Here is a 17648-nt window from a genome sequence, read left to right as displayed (position 1 = left end):
CGTTTTATTCCTATAATATAATATTCCTAAAATCTCTCAGTATTGTTAAAATTGAGATTAAATATCTATATATCCAAACATGTTACAAAAATACACAGGCTTTTATAGGGTGTCCTAACTTTTTTACATAACTGTACAAGTGAACTATTATGAAATTTCCATGAGTAGGAAATCCAATGAACCATTTGGTTCATCACACTGATTCCACCCCTTCATCAGTAACCCTGGAAAAAGTATGAAGAATGCTATCAGAGGATGGAAAGATCTTCCTTAGAGGACGAAAATTTTAATGACGAAGTCGTCAATAACAACATACTGTGGGAAGAAATAATAATCAGTGATGACGAGAAAACCCACTTGTAGAGAAAAATATATACGTAAAAACGGCTAGTTTGGTATATACTGTGACAAGGTTAACTATAGGAGGAGGTGACGAGAGGAGGGATGTTAACTGTAGGACGAGGTGACGAGAGGTGGGATGTTAACTGTAGGACGAGGTGACGAGAGGTGGGATGTTAACTGTAGGAATTAGTGACGAGAGGTGGGAATGTTAACTTTAGGACGAGGTGACAAGAGGATGGAATGTTTACTGTAGGACGAAGTGACGAGAAGTGGGAATGTTAAGTGTAGGACGAGGTGACTAGAAGTGGGAATGTTTACTGTAGGACGAATTGACGAGAGTTGGGAATGTTGACTGTAGGACGAGGTGACGAGATGCGAAAAGGTTAAGTGTAGGACGAGTGACGAGACGTGGAAACGTTAAAGTATAGGACAAAGCGACGAGAGTGGAAATGCTGACCGCAGGACGAGTGCGATGACGAGAGTGGAAAAAAGTTAAAGCGCAGGACGAGGTGACGAGAGGCGGAGCTGCCAAATATAAGACCAGCTTACGAGAGGCGTGAAATATTGACCGCAGGACAAGACGAGGAAAAGACGAGAGGCGAAAAGCCATGCGCGGAACAAGTGACAAAAGAACGAGCTGCGTAGAGATGTAGAGACAAGATTACGAGAGTGCGGGAAATGCCTGACCGCAGTGACGAGTGACGACGAGAGCGGAGCGTTGCTGCAGGACAAAGCGACGAGAAAGCGGGAAATATTCACTGCAGGACGAGGTGACGAGAAGCTGGAAATGTTAACCGCAGAACAAGCGCGACGAGAGGTGGGAATGTTTACTGCAGGACGAGGTGACGAGAAAATGGGAACTGTTACTGCGGACAAGTGCGAATTTAGAAAAAAAGTTAAAGTGTAGTGAACTGTGACGAGAGGTGAAATGTTAACTTTAGGACGAGGTGACGAGAGGATGGAATGGTTACTGTAGGACGAGATGACGAGAAGTGGGAATGTTAACTGTAGAACGAGATGACAAGAAGTGGGAATGTTTACTGTAGGACTAGGTGACGAGAAGTAGGAAATGGTCACTGCAGGACAAGCTGACGAGAGCAAAAAAAGGCCAAGTGCAAAACCAAAGGACGAGAGGTCTGTAGGTTAAGTGTAGGACAAGGTGACGAGATGTAGGAAGATTAACTATAAAATGAGGTGACGAGAGGTGGGAATGTTAACTGTAGAACGAGATGACGAGAGGTGTGAAGGTTAAGTGTAGGACGAGGTGACGAGATGTGGGAATGTTAACTATAGGATGAGGTGACGAGAGGTGGGAATGTTAACTGTAGAACGAGGTGACGAGAGGTGTGAATGTTAACTGTCGGACGAAGAGACGAGAGGTGAGAATGTTGACTGTAGATCGAGGTGACGAGAAGTGGGAATGGTTACTGTAGGACGAGATGACAAGAGGTGGGAATGTTTACTGTAGGATGAGGTGACGAGAAGTTGGAATGTTAACTGTAGAACGAGATGACAAGAAGTGGGAATGTTTACTGTAGGACTAGGTGACGAAAGAATTAGGGAATGGTTACCTGCGGACAGAAGTGACGAGAAGCTGGAATGGTTACTGCAGGACGAGATGACTGACGAAGCGGGAATATTAACCGTAGAACAGATGACAAGAGTGGAACGTTTACTGCAGGACCAGTGACGAGAAGTGGGAATGGTTACTTGCAGGACGAAGCGACGAGAGGTGGAAAAGGCAAGTGTGGAGGACGGTGACGAGAGGTCTGTAGGTTAAGTGTAGGACAAGGTGACGAGATGTGGGAAGATTAACTATAAAATGAGGTGACGAGAGGTGTGAAGGTTAAGTGTAGGACGAGGTGACGAGATGTGGAAATGTTAACTATGTGGATGAGACGGACGAAAAGTGGAATGCTAACTGCAGAACGAGGTGACGAGAGGTGTGAATATTAACCGTAGGACCAGGTGACGAGAAGCAGAATGGTTACTGCGGGAATGAAAGTGACGAGAGTGGGAAATGCTTCACTGCAGGACGAGGCGACGAGAAGCTGGAATATTAACCGCAGGACAAGAGTGACGACGAGAAGAGAAATGTTAACCGCAGAACGAGGTGACGAGAAACGGGAACTGCTTACTGTAGGACGAAGTGACGAAATTCTGCCGCCATGGCAGGAACTGTGACGAGAGGTGGAATGTTAACTGCAGAACGAGGTGACGAGAAGTGAAGAGATGTTAACCGCAGAACAAGGTGACGAGAGATGAGAAATGCGCATGTAGGACGAGATGAAGAGAGTGAACATTAGCGATGTAGGACGAGGTTACGAGAGGTGGGAATGTTTACTGTCAGACGAGGTGACAAGCGGTGGAAAATATTTACTGCAGACGAGGTGACGAGAAGTGGGAAACGGTTACTGGTAGGTAAAAAAAGTGACGAGAGAGGCTGGAATGTTAACCGCAGAACGAGGCGACGAGAAGCCGAGGATGTTAACCGCAGAACGAGGTGACGAGAGACGAGAACGTTAAAGTGTAGGACGATGATGACGAACGAGAATATTAAATGCCATGCAGACAACAGGTCACGAGAGGTAGGAAAACGTTTTACCATCGGACGAGGTAACAAGAAGAGTGGAACGCGTTACCGCAGGTGAACTGTGTGACAAGAGAGTGGGAATGTTTACTGCAGGACGAGGCGGACCGGAGGTGGGAACTGCTTTACTGCAGGACGAGAGTGACGAGAGCTATGGAATATGTTACTAGCAGGACAGAGCTGACGAGAATTGGTGCTGCCAAATGCAGTGACCCAGCGACGAGAGTATACGGAATACTGGCTGCAGGACGAGGCGACAAGAACCGGGGAACGTTAAGAGTAGAAACAAAGTGACGAGAGTTAGGAAATGCTGACCTGCAGGACGAGTGCGACGAGAGGAAAGGCCAAGCATATAGGACAACGTGACGAGAAGGTTGCCAAGTTAGTGACCCAGCTTTATCAAGAGTGGTAGGAACATTTACCGCAGGACGAGCCGACGAGAGGCGGAAAAGGTTAAATGTAGGACCAGCTTTGACGAGAGGTAGAATGCTATGCTTATGTGAAAGTGACGAGAGTGCGAGAACGTTGACTGCAGATCGAGGTGACGAGAAGCTGGAATGGTTACCGTAGGACGAGAATTACAAGAGGTGCGGAAAATGTTTTCTGCAGGATGAGTGACGAGAAGCTGGAATGTTAACCGTAGGACAAGTGACGAGAAGCGAGAAATGTTAACCGCAGGACGAGGTGACGAGAGGTGGGAATGCTTACTGTAGGACCAGGTGACGAGAAATGGAACTGTTACCGTAGGACAAAAGCGACGAGAGGTGGGAAACGCTTTACTGCAGGATGAGGTGACAAGAAGGTGGAATATTAACCGCAGGACAAGAGTGACGAGAAGTGAGAATGTTAACCATAAGACGAGGCGACGAGAGGATGGAATGGTTACCGCAGGACGAGGTGACGAGAAGTGGAAATGTTAACTGCAGAACGAGGTGACAAGAGGTGGGAAAAGTTTACTGTAGGACGAGGTGACGAGAAACGGGAACTGTTACTGCAGGACTGAAATGACGAGAGGTGGAAATGCTTTACCGCAGGACGAGGTGACAAGAAGGTGGAATGTTAACTGTAGGACAAGGTGACGAGAAGTGAGAATGTTAACTATAAGACGAGGTGACGAGAGGATGGAATGGTTACTGTAGGACGAGGTGACGAGAAGTGGGAATGTTAACTGTAGAACGAGGTGACAAGAGGTGGGAATGTTTACTGTAGGACGAGGTGACGAGAAGTGGGAATGGTTACTGTAGGACGAAGTGACGAGAGGTGGAAAGGTTAAGTGTAAGACGAAGTGACGAGAGGTGTGTAGGTTAAGTGTAGGACAAGGTGACGAGATGTGGGAAGATTAACTATAGGATGAGGTAACGAGAGGTGGGAATGTTAACTGTAGAACGAGGTGACGAGAAGTGGGAATGTTAACTGTAGGACGAGGTGACGAGAGTTGGGAATGTTTACTATAGGACGAAGTGACGAGAGGTGGAAAGGTTAAGTGTAGGAATTGGTGACGAGAGGTGGGAAGGTTAAGTGTAGAACGAGGTGACGAGAAGTGAGGATGTTAACTGTAGAACGAGGTGACGAGAGATGAGAATGTTAAGTGTAGGACGAGATGACGAGAGGTGAATGTTAAGTGTAGGACGAGGTTACGAGAGGTGGGAATGTTTACTGTCGGACGAGGTGACAAGAGATGGGAATGTTTACTGTAGAACGAGGTGACGAGAAGTGGGAATTGTTACTGTAGGACGAAGTGACGAGAGGAAAAAAGTCAAGATGTGAAACTGGTGACAAGAGGTGTGAATGCTGAACTTAGGACGAGTGACGAGAGGACGGAAATGGTTACCGTAGGGCGAGTGACGAGAAGGGAAATGCTTACCGTAGGACGAGTGACGAGAAGTGGAAAATGGTTACCGTAGGACAAAAAAGTGACGAGAGGTTGGAATGTTAACCGCAGGACCAGGTGACGAGAGGTGGGAACGCTTTACTGCAGGACGAGGTGACGAGAAGTGGGAATGGTTACTGTAGGACAAAGTGACGAGAGGTTGGAATGTTAACTGTAGAACGAGGTGACGAGAGGTGGAAATGTTAACTGTAGGACTAAGTGACGAGAGGTGGGAATGTTTACTGTAGGACGAGGTGACGAGAAGTGGAATGGTTACTGTAGGACGAGGTGACGAGAAGCTAAAGGAATAGTTACCGCAGGACAAAAGTGACGAGAGGTGGAATGTTAACCGCAGGACTAGGTGACGAGAGGTGGGAATGTTTACTGTAGGACGAGGTGACGAGAAGTGGGAATGGTTACTGTAGGACAAAGTGACGAGAGGTTGGAATGTTAACTGTAGAACGAGGTGACGAGAGGTGGGAATGTTTACTGTAGGACGAGGTGACGAGAAGTGGGAATGGTTACTGTAGGACAAAGTGACGAGAGGTTGGAATGTTAACTGTAGAACGAGGTGACGAGAAGTGAGATGTTAACTGTAGAACGAGGTGACGAGAGGTGAGAATGTTTACTGTAGGACGAGGTGACGAGAAGTGGGAATGGTTACTGTAGGACGAAGTGACGAGAGGTGTGAATGTTTACTGTAGGACGAGTTGACGAGAGGTGGAAAGGTTAAATGTAGGACGAAGTGACGAGAGGTAGGAATGTTAACTGTAGGACGAGGTGACGAGAGGTAGGAATGTTAACTCTAGAACGATAGATTAGATGACAATCATTACGCTCCAGGTTCCGTAAACAATCAGTATTCGAATGTTGGTACCTACGACAGTGGTTGGTAAGTGAGAGTCTCGTATATTTGTTAATACCAAGAGGTCAGTTTGGTTCCGAATAAGGAAGTTAAAACTATCTGACTGACCATTGGTAGATGAGATTCCCAGGTCAAACATTTGACCACAGTAGATGAAAGGTAAACAAGGAAGTGGTTGATACTAAATGTATTAGTTGTTATCAAATATCAATGCTCTGTTTTATTTTTATTTTTTTTGGGGGGTGGGGGGTGTAGAATCGACTGTTAGATGTCAACATTACGTAACAAACTGACTGACGCAACAAACGCAGTTTTATCAGTATATTTTAACCCCCAGTGGCGCAGCGGTAAATTGCTAGAATGCTGGTTTCGATACTCCTGGCAAGTACAGCACAAATAGGTCATTCTGTAGCTTTGTGATTAACTTTGAAACAACATCAGCATATGCTTTGTTTTGAATTTCGTGCAAAGCTGCACGGGGTTATCTGTGCTAGCCGTCCCTAATTTAGCAGTGCAATACTAGAGGGAAGGCAGCTAGTCATCACCACCCACCGCCAACTCTTGGGCTACTCTTTTACTAGGTGGAATTGATCGTAACATTATAACACCCCCACGGCTGAAATGGCGAGCATGTTTTGTGCGACTGGGATTCGAACCCGCGATCTTCGGATTACGCCTTAACCACCTGGCCATGCCAGGCACTATCAGCATATTGAAGGTGTTTTATACTCAAAGGTTTGTGTGATATATTTGTCTGTCTTTACTCAGCACAGTAAAACGTCATCGAAAATCTATCTTAATAAATAGTTCTTTCTAATTATTTAAAACAATAAACATGAAAAATTACCAAATAACACGTCATTAATAAATGACCTCATTACCTCATTGATTTCAGTCGACAAGTGAGTCGACATTTATAATCACGTCATTGTAAATATTCAAAATCAAATTTCTAAAAACGGAAGATAAGTGAACGTGCCTATAAAACAATCAATGTCATTATAACATGCGACAGCAAAATTTCGTTCGAGAAATGCAATTTTTTACGCATGCGCACAAGACGATCGCATCTGGTCGGTACTGATCTGCCAATCACATACGTGCCCTTGGGACAAAGTAACGGCATTGGTGCGTGGGCGAAAAATTCGTTCCTGGTGTTCAATTTTGTTCTTTGTCCAAATTGGATGTGTCGAAGTTAAGAGACTGCATCTGGATTTTACGTCCATATTACGAGCGACGAAAGAAAAATAGAAACTGTTTTTACACTTTTCTAGTTATGAATGTTTTTTAAAGCCAGAATTTTTGCAAAGGTTTAATGACCTATTATTCAGAATAATATAAGAATATTGCATATATATATGTATATATTCCTGGAATATATTTGCTTAATTCTTTGAAAATCGACAAGATGTCGTCATCTCCTTTGATGAATGCCTCGAGGGCTAACAACGACAGCCGTCTTTAATTTTGAAGTGATAGAACAGAAGAAAGACACCTAATCAACAACACCACGTGCCACCCCTTCTTGAGTTACTCTCTACCAATGAATAGTTAGACTAACCGTCATATTATAACGCTACAACAGCATGTTCAGCGATGGGTTTCGATCTCGCGACCTACAGACTACGACTTGAGCGTCCTCGCCAAAATACCAAATTTAAATTATTTGCAATTTCTATAATCGTCCTTTCCATCAAATACAGCCAATGAGAAAAGAGAACACATCACAAAGATCGGCCTTTAAACCAATAAAGGAATGACCCACAATAATCGTAGGGGACTACATGTTCAATTGTCATTATAACAAGTAAAGGTTCAATTGTAATAATAACAAGTAAATGTTCAATTGTAATACAAACAAGTAAAGGTTCAACTGTAATAACAACAAGTAAAGGTTCAACTGTAATAACAACAAGTAAAGGTTTGATTCTAATAACAACAAGTAAAGGTTCGATTGTAATAACAACAAGTAAAGGTTCAATTGTAATAACAAGTAAAGGTTCAACTGTAATAACAACAAGTAAAGGTTCAATTGTAATAACAAGTAAAGGTTCAATTGTAATAACAACAAGTAAAGGTTCAACTGTAATAATAACAAGTAAATGTTCAATTGTAATACAAACAAGTAAAGGTTCAACTGTAATAACAACAAGTAAAGGTTCAACTGTAATAACAACAAGTAAAGGTTTGATTCTAATAACAACAAGTAAAGGTTCGATTGTAATAACAACAAGTAAATGTTCAATTGTAATAACAAGTAAAGGTTCAACTGTAATAACAACAAGTAAAGGTTCAATTGTAATAACAAGTAAAGGTTCAACTGTAATAACAACAAGTAAAGGTTCAATTGTAATAATAACAAGTAAAGGTTCAATTGTAATAACAACAAGTAAAGGTTCAACTGTAATAAGAACAAGTGAAGGTTCAACTGTAATAACAACAAGTAAATGTTTGAATATGAAACCTACAGTTGAATAGTAAATTACAGTCTCATAAAGATTTGAAGTTACTTTAAATTCATTATTATAAACTTTGACTGGAATATCGAACTGAAACAGATAATGTTTTTATTGAAGTGTTTTACTTCACTTAATATTACTAGATTTTGTATAAATCTTACTGGTGATAACAGAATAAAGTGTATATTCCGTAGGTTTTATTATGAGTTTAAGTAAGGTACCTAAAAAAATATCTGGTTTGTTGACCGGGTTGTCAGCTAATTGTAAAACCTGGAACTGTTTTAGTGTGAATAACGGAAAGGTAAATCACTTCATTAGACGTTGCTATACCGACGCCTGACTTCAATGGAATAGCTACTTCAAGCACGTGACATACAGCTCAGTGTTCTAAACCGCGTTTCTTTGTGCTCTGATGACGTCATATTCTTAAAGAAACTGGTTTCATATGTTTCCTGCGACAATGGTGAGACAGTGTGAAATTATTTCAAATTATTATCCTTGTTTCTTAAAACGACTGAGAAAGCTAACCCTAACGTTAGTATAAGCTGCGAATGCGTGAAATAGGGCACATTTTATACGGAAAAACTTAAAACTCAGCGAAGCTCTTATCAATTGAGTGTAAGAACAAGGATTTTTATCTCTTATCATCGTTGAATAAACAGACATGTTATTCCTACAGAGAGGCAGAAAAACGACCAGATAGATAGATACATATTTCCACTGAAAGCCACAAAGGCCCAGCATGGCCGGATGGGTTAAAGCGTTCGACCTGTAATCTAAGGGCCGCGAGTTCGAATCCCCGTCACACCAAACATACTCACCCTTTCAGCCATGGGAGTGTTACAATGTGACGGTCAATCCCACTATTCGTTGTTAAAAGAGTAGCCCAAGGGCTGGCGGAGGCGGTGATGACTAACTAGCTGCTCAATTTGGGACACAGATAGTCCTCGTGTAGCTTTGCGTGAAATTTAACACAAACAATCAAATGTAAATCACACTTTAATTCTACAGAGTGTTCCAAAAGTCACTGTGCACTTATATATTTATTAACAGACATGTTTCAATATAGAACACAGGAGGTAAATATGAATGACAATTATAAACAATGTTGAAAGTGACCCCCGTTGGCATCAATACAGGCTTGGATCCTTCTTATTTTGTTTCTAAACACCGCTAACAGTTGCTGGCTTGAAATAGACTGAATGAATGCTGCTGTAACATATGATTACTAAACTGCACAGTGACTTTCTGAACACACTGTACATCCACTGCTATCGAGGCCTTTCGTCAATACCACAGTTCATCAGACGAGTTTGGATAAGACAAGCATAGTAGTAGTTGTATTTTAGTATATTGATCACTCACAGTGTGGACCAAGTTGTTAAACTGATCCAACTTAATCTTCGAAACAGTGAATCGTGCTACAGTGGTCCGTCTTTAGACTTAGAACGTTGGATAGCCAAAAATAATTTTTAAATGTTCTTTGGAAAAATGGATTGTTGAATATATTATCCCAGACAACTTAAACTGCTTTAACATTTTTATCTCCCCAAAACCTTAAATACTGAAATGTAAAGGTAGATTTTTTCAGAATTCGCCTGTTAATCGGTAATCGGGCTGTTAAAACGTTATGTTTTTGACTGTGTTCTATAAATTTTCTATAACGCCCTCTCACCTATGGAACACAGATAAGTCTACGGCCTTGCAATGGTAAAATCTGAGTTTGATTCCACGTGGTGGACAAGCAAATAGTCGAATGCGGTTCTTTTCTAGAAACCAAACCAAACGTTTAATCTTACAACGGAATGCGTTTTACCCACCTCAAATCCTGTTGACTGAAGAGCCCTCTAAATCTTCCTGGTCCTTGGATTTTTAAATAACACATTTCGTATTTTGCGATCTTCAAACTTAAAGAATGTTCAAGAGAAATACAAAAATTAGTAAAACAATGTTAACCGTGTGTTACAGTGTAGTCATGTGTGATCGTCCGTTGGATGTGTGTCGCCTGGAACGTCCACACTGCCAGGACTCTCAACTCGCAATCCATATGTCGCGAGTTCGAATTCCCGTCCCACTGAACATGCTCCCCATTTCAGGAGTGCGGACGTCATAATGTTGCATTCAATCCGATTATTCGTTGGTAAAAAAGTAACTCAAGTGTTGGCGGTGGGTGGCGATGACTAGCTGCCTTAACTCTAAGCTTTCACTGGTACATAAGGGACTGCTAGCGCAGATAGTCCTCGAGTAGCTTTGCGCGAAAATCATCACAAACCAAACTTACGTTTTAGAATATTGGTATAGAGGGCAGCACTTATAAGAAAAGAAATCAATGGTGGAGGTATATTCAGTATTTAGACTCAAAATTTGTCCGTTTGAGTGCATGTCTACTTTGAACTGTCTGTTTTGTTCACACGGGGAATTAAACAGCACTGCTTATAAAACACATTAAGTTTAGTAGATTGTAAAGTAGGTTCAGTAGGTTATAACACATACTAACTTTCGTGGGTTATAAAACATACTAACTTTATTAGATTATAAAACATAATATCTTTAGTAGATTATAAAACACACTAACTTTAGTAGGTCATAAAACATTAAGTTTAATTGGTTATAAAACACACTAAGTTAACTAGATTGTAAAACATTAAGTTTAATTGGTTATAAAACACACTAAGTTTAGTAGGTTATAAAACACACTAAGTTAACTATTAGGTTGAGGAATAATTCGTGAGCGTTTTTAAATAATTTCATTCAAGCATTACATGCAAGACTATACAATACTTCAATGCATGAACACATTACACCCAAAACATTTATTATGATACTTTATTTCATGTAATACCTAGGTATATAGTATGCATTGTTGTAAACGAAATTGCAAGAAATTAAATGCGAAAAGCAGATGGTGTCGAAAATGCTCGATTTTGTCCACTTGACATTCCATTTAATGAGCTGAAAATGAAAGCAAAAATTGAAGACATATGAAAATCAAACACACCATCTATTAGAGCAAAAAATTATCTACCAAATGACATGAAATATCTTGCGAAAGCGTTTCATTTATGAATATATTTTGTTAACTTGAATAAACGCTCACGAATTATTTCTCAACCCAATAGATTGTAAAACATTAAGTTTAGTAGGTTATAAAATACATTAAGTTTATTCGGACACAAGAGTGAAATATAAAGTTATTAAGTATTAGGCCTACCTTCTCTAGAAAGAACTTTGACATTTAACCAGAGGTGATGTCAGTCTCTTTTTGTGAGGGGTGATAGTTGTTACAATTTTGGGTATAAATTACTGTAGTATTGAGGATATTAGCCCAGCATGGCCAGATGGTTAAGGTACTTGACTCATAATCTGAGGGTCGCGGGTTCGAATCCACATCACACCAAGCATGCTCGCCCTTGCAGCCGTGGGAGCGTTGTAATGTTACGGCCAATCCCACCATTCGGTGGTAAAAGAATAGCCCAAGGGTTGGCGGTGGGTGGTGATGACTAGCTTCCTTCCCTCTAGTCTTACACTGCTAAATTAGGGACGGCTAGCACAGATAGCCCTCGTGCAGTTTTGCACGAAACTCAAAACAAACAAATTTAGGAAATTAACTAACTATCACAGTAATCATGTTTCGTTTGGTGTGGGGGAAGTTGTGGGGTAACATTTATTCCAGTAAGCCCTCCCTTACTGCCAGCCCTGCAATCTTGAAATAAACTAGAAGGTATCTAATGCAAGACATAAGCTTCATTTGTTTGTTTGAGGTTCCTTTTTCACAAAGCTACACAGAGGTTATCTACCCAGAAAAAGTTCCTAATTCGATACGCTAGAGGGAAGGTAGTTAGTCAACGGTGTCTGACACCAACCTTTGATACACTCTTGTATCAATGAAATATAGTATATCACCGTAGCTAGCACCCCAGTTGGCTACGATACAAAAACAAAACGGATTTCGATGTTCATGATTGGAAGAGCACATATACCTTACTGTGGTGACAACAACAACCAACCAGTTGCCGTCGCTCATACAGCATACCCACGTCTCCAATCACCTGGGTCTCGAACCACGAATTCGCGGAATCACTATTATATGCACAAATGTTGTTGATTGTGTCTCTAGCCTGCATTGCGGATTGTACTTAAATTTGAAGAATTACTTGTTATCTAACGCATGTCTCCTCAGCGAGGTCCTTTGGATTCTTACATAGAGCTGAACATTCGGTCTGATAGTAATAACACTTAATTCGTTGAATTCAATATGGCGATGTAGTTAAGCCTTATTCCGCACAATAGTAAAATTAAATTTTTATGTTTGTTACTCGTGTGCTTGAGTTGAAATGTAATAAATCACACATGGAAAACATTCACAGACAACAGAATGATTCCTAATTAAACTCCATTATTTAACTCATAATGAGATTAGGTGTTATTTCCGCGTGTTATGTGTGGGTGTCTTCTTTCAGCAAAGCCACATCGGGCTATCTGCGGAGCCCACCGAGGGGAATCGAACCCCTAATTTTAGCGATGTAAATCTGGAGACTTACCGCTGTACCAGCGGCAGACCCGCGTGTTATGTCTTCATGCATTCAGTTGTCCTTTGATTAATATTAACGAATATTATATACACAATATTTTATTTTTTAATAAAAAATATTACTATCTCATGAAGAAAAATAATTATAAACAAACTGCTAATTATTGATTATATTAAATATTAATTATTTGGAAACCTTAGTGGCGAGCTTCAAATTGTCCAATAAAACACTTGACAATCATGTTTTGCAAGTAGCGCCATCTGTCGATACAATCTTCCACAATAAAAATAATTTTTGAACGTGCTGTCACATATATCACAAAACGTGATTTTGTATTAGTGATAATTTTAATTCGGATTTTAATTAACTTAGCGTCTACTCCTACTGTTCTGTATTATCTATCTTGTATTATGTGATTCTCCACTTTGATATCAACTTTAACATTCATTGTGAACAAATCACCTGTTTTAATCACAGTAATTTTCTTATGATTATTTTAAGTTTACTTTCATGAAGTGTTTAAACTTTATAATATGTCTATACATGATAATATATCTTGTTCGATATATACTGCTGAAAATGGAATATTTATATTCTCAAAAATCTGTAATAAAATGACTGTCACTGAAAGTACACGTGTCATATATTAGTTGTCGCTGCCGTCCTCCTGTTATTCAACATTAAATGTGAGATTCAGGTAAGAAAATATTATTTTCATTGGTAGATAAAGGTATATACACTTAAACTAATGTGTGTTTAGAGTGTAGCCACGTGAAAAACACAACATTGTAGGACTAATGTGTGTTTAGTCTGTAGTCATGGGACAGACAAAACATTGTAGGACTAATGTGTCTTTAGTCGGTAGTCATGGGACAAACAAAACATTGTAGGACTAATGTGTCTTTAGTCGGTAGTCATGGGACAAACAAAACATTGTAGCACTAATGTGTGTTTAGTCTGTAGCCATGCAGCCAACTATTGGGCTATTCTTTCACCAACGAATAGTGGGATTTACTATCACATTATAACGCCCCACGGCTGAAAGGGGAGCATGTTTGGTGCGACGGGATTCGAACCTGTGACCATCGGATTCCGAGTGGAGTGCCTTTACACCTGTCCATGCCGGGCCATGTTTAGTGTTTAACCATGCAACAAACAAATCATTGTAAAACTAGCGTGTGATTGGTCTGTAGCCATGCGACAAATAAAATATATACTCAATTAATTAATTTATGTTAGTGTATAGTGAAGGAAAACTTCACAGATGTAAATTTCACCGCTATATAGAGGCCTAATTATATTTCTTTACGCTGATGAACCTTGAATAAGCGAAACTGCAGTCCACAGCAGATGGTTCGGCCAATCAAAAGTGCACTGGGCCTCTACGTCACACATTTTATTTCCGTTTTCACTTCCGGTGAAGAAAAAAAAAAGTGTGTTTTCTTATAGCAAAGCCACATCGGGCTATCTTCTGATCCCACCGAGGGGAACTAAACCCCTGATTTTAGCGTTGTAAATCTGTAGACTACTGCTGTACTAGAGGGGGGGACAAGAAAAGAAATAATTAATTTTTGTACTTTCTCTTTACGTTTCCTCATTATTATATACAAGTACAGATGGCGCGGTAGGCCTAGTTGCAAACCTTCGCTGTTTCGACAACTGCTCATGCTTGAATTCACACACATCACAAAACAGAGGAAAGGAATGTTTAAGTGAATTAGCACATATCCTGAAAACAGCCATTTTGTCATTGATAGCTTCTTCAAGTTTTGATAGCTTTTGTCACACAAAATGTATACCTAAGCCTTGTCTTTAATAAACGTCATCCAAACCAGTTCCAAAAATTTCAATTATGAATCAATAGAGCTCTTATTTTATGTCTCTTAATATTTAAAAAGTTCATGGTTTTAAAACGTTTGTTTTAACGAAGACTACATGAGGTTGTCTTCTGTACCCGTGCGAGAGAATCGAACCACTGACCCATCTGAGAACATTTAGAAACACCATCTTGCTCTCTTATAACCTCGTTTCGTTTCTGTAGTTACTAACCCGTATCTTTCGTTTGTTAACTTTTATATTACAAAGCTCTAAACCATATTATCTGCATGAACTCGAACCCTGAATTTTAGGTTATCGATCCATAACGTCACTGCTAGCCTACCAGGGAAACCGTATCTTAAACTTTTTTTTTCCCATAATTCGTAATAAAAATCGAAAAACATTTGGACAGAAAGTTTATAAACAGCACTGCTGAGAGCTCCACAAGGAGAGCTTATATTGCTAAAATTCGAAGTTCGATCTGTGCTGAAACGAAAACATGCCTTTTCTTTCTGAACAAATAAAATTGTTTGCTTTGTTTTCCATATTTTCCTAGACAAAGTTTTTTGGAAAAGTAAAATATTTCCACAAAAAATGTATGGTAATCTTCTCTATTTTGTGATCTTAAGACGGTAAACGTAGCCATGGAAATCACTACATTTATGGTAGTTTAATACATGGTTTCTTCCATTATACTGGTAAAATGTGTTATTTGTTAGCTATTAAGAATTTTCTCGAAACCTTCGGAAAGGGTTATCTTCGCTGTCTCTAGTTTTAAACTGATAACCTAGAGGGAAGGCAGGTAGTCGTTAAAAGCCAGTGTCAACCCTCTGAATGTTAATGTCTGCCCTAAAGCACGGGACGTGAACCATAAATTCCGCTGGATTTACAGTCTGTACACGTTATGCGCTACGCCACACACGGCACAACGTAAATAAATACAGACTAGCGTTTCATGAATTTAACACTCAATATTGTCATTTCTTTCCAGCGTGTGGGTGCGTATAGCAACTTTAAATTTTCTATAATAGGCCATTCAATTATTCTAGATAAAACGTGTTTTGGGATACTTTCGAAACAATACCCTAATTATACTTATCATTTTAACTTTCAATTGTTTCGAAATATTCTAAACTTACCAATTTTTGTTCCAATATTCGTTTCAAATGTTCTTTCGCTACAGAAATTGAAAAACTAAAACTCTTCTAGCTCAATACTGCCATCTGTCGGCCAAAGAAAGAAACTTCTCATAACAAATTCTATATATCATAACTGGTTCTCCGATGGATCAGTGGTAAGTCTATGGACTTACAACGCTAAACGTTGCTTGCAGTGGAGACAGAAAACTGCCCACACACCTGTCCATCATTTTCATTAATTATAGTAAACCTTTCGTTGTGAAAAAAAATATTGTACACAGATAAAACTAATTAACATAATCGTTGCTTCTCAATAAAATCCTGTTTTTTTTTGTAAGTATCCAATCTCTTTTCGGAGTCTCGTTTCTCCAAAGAGACAACCAGAGACCCCTCTACCTACCTATAATGTTTTACGAAAACTGAACCACCGTTCTCGTGATTATTTTGTATCTACTAATGTAAGAAATATATTTACATTTAAGTTTTCAGTCTATATTTCAGTTAGTGAATATCACACATGTATATTTTTGTGCACAGTTCTATAAGAGACTCTCTACCTACTCTACTTCCCATCAGGAAGCTACTCACTCAATTTCGAAATGCAATAGTATAAATGTTTGATTTAAACATTTCTAGATCGTCGCACAATGCCACGAATGATTTTTTGTTTTTGAGTTTCGCGCAAAGCTACTCGAGGGCTATCTGCGCTAGCTATCTCTAATTTAGCAGTGTAAGACCAGAGGGAAGGCGGCTAGTCATGACCACCCACCGCCAACTCTTAAGCTACTCTTTTACCAACGAATAGTGGGATTGACCGTTACATTATAACACCCCCACAGATGAAAGGGTGAGCATGTTCGGTGCTACGGGGATTCAAACCCGCGACCTTCGGATTACGAGTCGAATGCCACGAATGAAGACTCAGCTGAGAAACATGCCAGTGAAGTCCGTGAAGCCGACGCCAAACAAAACCTTTCACTTATCGTCTTTTTGGAATTTGATTAGAATATTGTGAATGCATTTTAAATGTTCCGTATATATCCTACCCAATCAATTCCCTGTTCTTCTTAGCTTCAAAAGGAAACACTCAAATTGATCAGTTGTTTTGTTGTTTTGCATTAAGCACAAAGCAACACAATGGGCTATCTGTGCTCTGCCTACCACGAGTATCGAAATCCGGTTTTTAGCGTTGTAAGTCCGCAGACATGCCGCTGAGCCATTGAGGGGCAAACCTACATTCCCCAGGTGAGGCACGAACTCCAAATTGATCAGACGACAAAATACGAATTAGCCCAAGATAAATATAAACATTAACAGAAATTAGAGACACTTCTTAGTTTCCTTTTACGATATTAAATTGGGGTGGGTGGGTGGGTGAGAATTGCATGGTCAAAAATTTTGTAGTACATGAAATGTGTAGGTTTTGAGGTCGAATACGTTCTGTTTTAGAGTATGTTCAAAAACCAATAAGTTATTTTGATTTTATTTTTGCCACGATATTTGTTTGTTGTTAAATACAAAGCTGTACAATGAACTAGTTGTGCTGTGTCCATCACAGGTATCGAAACCCGGTTCTTGACGTTTTAAGTTTCCAACTTAACCTCTGTGTCACTGAAGGGGGGGTAAGTAAAGTTATAGTTAATGAAAGGTCATTTTTGGAAATAAAAAGTTGCTTCCCTTAAATGTTAATTTTAAACATTGTACACACCCCCATAAAAACTGCAAAACACGAATTATGAAACCACAAATTTGCATATATCTCCGTATGGACAAAACAAACTTTCATGCCAAATATGCTGGAGATCCATCAACAACCCGCGAAGCAATTACATTGACAAACAAGAGACACTATTATCGTATTTATACAGATTTAACGATAGTTTTGTACCATTGTACTAATTTGTTTGATGAATTACGAAACTTGTTTTTTTTTTAAGACTGAAAACAGGCGAAATCGACAGTATTTGTGTTGTTCATCAACTTAACTAAATTTAAAAGTAACTCCACATTACTAAATTCACAAATCAACACAC

Source organism: Tachypleus tridentatus, unplaced genomic scaffold (assembly GCF_004210375.1).
Source record: "Tachypleus tridentatus isolate NWPU-2018 unplaced genomic scaffold, ASM421037v1 Hic_cluster_1, whole genome shotgun sequence".
NCBI classification, from domain to species: domain Eukaryota; kingdom Metazoa; phylum Arthropoda; class Merostomata; order Xiphosura; family Limulidae; genus Tachypleus; species Tachypleus tridentatus.
Note: the sequence above shows the minus strand (reverse complement) of the source record.